We start from the raw sequence: 2454 nt of genomic DNA, 5'->3' as shown, positions 1-2454 counted from the left end.
AAAAAAGGACAAATCCCTCCAGGTCCCATATCCACGATGCAGATGAAAAGCAGGTACAAGGGTCAGTGACGGTGGCATAAGTTTCAGTCATTAGAAAACATAAGCTCTCCCGGTAGACTTGCCAAAGAATTCCACGTTTACTATTCAGTAGACCTCCTCCTATGCCCACTGTCTTAACATGATGGAAAGGTGCCAATGAAAGACACAAATTTAGGTTTTCTGAATTAGCCTCCCTGCCCAGCCCGTTCTCCTAGAAGCCCATAAAGAAATTGCTGTGACCCAAAGGTATGGTGTAGGTTTATTTTGCTTTGTTTTTCGCATTCATTTAGGTTTCTGTAAATATAGTTTTGGAGATAGGTCTTATTTATGCTGCCTATGTTTACCGCGGTTATTATCAAGAAATGGAAACTTGAAGACACTGGGGAGCACAGGCTCTGGGAGAAAAAAGACCTTCCGCCCACCCTTCAACTACTGTTCCTATGGCCCCTCCATCACCTGGGCATAGCAGATCCTGCATTCAGCCCCCAACGGTTCAAACCCAACCCCTACCCTCTGAGAGTGACTGGGGACACACCCTGGGAATTTCCAAGAGGGCGTGTTTCCACCATATATAAGGGCAGCTGGCCTCCCCCAAGTCCACAGATTCCAGATAGCAGAGGAGCGCTCTAGACTGAGGCTGGTTCTCCTCTTAGCCTTTGAAGAAGGAAGGACCAGAGGAAGATTTCTGACCTGTTCAAGGTCACCAATGAGTCCAAGGATTGGGCCAGAGAGCGAGGCGGGAGAGGTGGGATTAGGGTGCAAAAGAGATAGAAAACCAGCCACCAGCCTGACCCTGACGTTTCTCATCTCGGCATTTCCTTCGCAGGTACCTGACTAGACATCCCACCAAAAGGCTCCGAGACTTCCCGCGCCAGCATGGAAAAGGCCAAAAAGCATCCCCGGGATCAAGGTGGCACCTCCCCACGTGTACACAGACCTCAGCCCGCCATGGCCCCTGTGGGCTACGTGGACAGCAACACGTACCACGTCCCGGGGCACAGACCTGAGGAACTGGAGGAAGCATCTGTACCCCAAGACCAAGACCAAGCCCCCATCGGTTGTCCAGAGGGCTCCCACCTCCAGGCAGGTGCAACCACAGAGTCCCGGTCCTCTCCTTCTGCAGACCAAGGGCAGAGTCAGAAGACACACGACCAGGAGGAAGAGGAGTGGGTGCCCAAAGGGGACCACGGTGAGGCTCAGAAGATGCTAGAGCTACTGGATTCTTTTTCCCAGGGACAGCTGACGCGCGAGGAGGCACATCACCAGTCGGCCTTCCCCAGAGAAGCCATCAGACACCTGGTCCAGAGCGCAGCAGGCGGCGCCCCGGTGGAGGAGAAAGCGCTCACCACCATGGCCAGGCTGGCCAAGGTCTTCGTCGGGGAGGCGGTGCAAGAGGCCCTGGACCTGTGCGAGCGCTGGGGGGAAACGCCCCCCCTGCAACCCAAGCATCTCGGGGAGGCCCTGCGCAGGTTGCACGCCAAGGGCCAAGGCCCCGCCTCAAGCCCAGAAACGTCCTGTTCCCCTAGGGCACAGGCCGCAGCCCCTCTGTCTCCCGCCGCGGACCCTTCACCCAGGACGGATCCCGCGGCTCTCAGAAGGCCCCTGGAGGCATGGAGCTGCCCGGGGGAGCCCCACCCGGTCAAGAAAACAGCCTGCCAGGAAGGAGCCCGCACCCTCGGCTGGAGAGCTGCTGGCAAACAGGACGGGGTCTCCCTCCCCAGGCTGGACCCTGCTTTCCCGGGAGCCAGCCTGGGGGTGGTGACTAGGACTCTTAGGGCGGCTTCTGCCCGCCGCCCTTGGGGCGATGGCACCGCGCGAACCCTTGCAGGGGTGACCCGCTTCCCTGCGGGACGCGGGGAGAGCGGGAGACCTGAGAACATCTGTGCTTGGGAATCCAGACCTGGAGCCCGCGTTTTATTTGGTCTTATTTCAGCGATGGTGAATCTCTTTGAACTTGCATAAACAAAGATCCAATCCGCAAGTCCTTCCTGTCTCCGAAATGTCTACGTTTCTTTTCCTTCCCACGGTGCTTTGCGTCACCAAACGGTCTTGCACCCGCTCACACACCTCTCGCCTGCTCTCCTGGGCGCCCGCGCCACCAGAGACCACAGCCAATCAATCGCCAGACACACCTGGGGAGCAGCCCCGGGACTTGGTCCGCATTGGGGCGGTGTCCCCCCACTGGCCCTGAGGGTGGGAGACGCCAGCATTTCCAGGGGCACCCGAATTGATTTCGGAAACACTGTGGGGCGATCCGTTTGTTGGGCCATTTTACCCAGAACCTCAAGAACCTCAGCACCCCGGGCAAGCACAGAGTGACAGCCTGTGTTGTCCACCGGAACCAACATGGGAGAGGCCAGTCTAGGCAGGCTTAGCGCGAGGGACCACTCCCGTGCCAATGAGCCCGGTGCGTGG

General features: G+C 57.9%; 1 pseudogene; it reads left to right on the top strand.

Annotated features, from left to right (window-relative positions):
* Positions 1–915: 915 nt before the first annotated feature.
* LOC139008031 (TATA-box-binding protein-associated factor 11-like protein 13) lies at positions 916–1565 on the top strand (annotated as a pseudogene).
* Positions 1566–2454: the final 889 nt, after the last annotated feature.

This window comes from Myotis yumanensis, unplaced genomic scaffold (assembly GCF_028538775.1).
Source record: "Myotis yumanensis isolate MYYU_CA2020_CCGP unplaced genomic scaffold, mMyoYum1.0.hap1 SCAF_4, whole genome shotgun sequence".
Classification (NCBI taxonomy): Eukaryota; Metazoa; Chordata; class Mammalia; order Chiroptera; family Vespertilionidae; genus Myotis; species Myotis yumanensis.
This window is presented reverse-complemented; position numbering and strand designations above follow the sequence as displayed.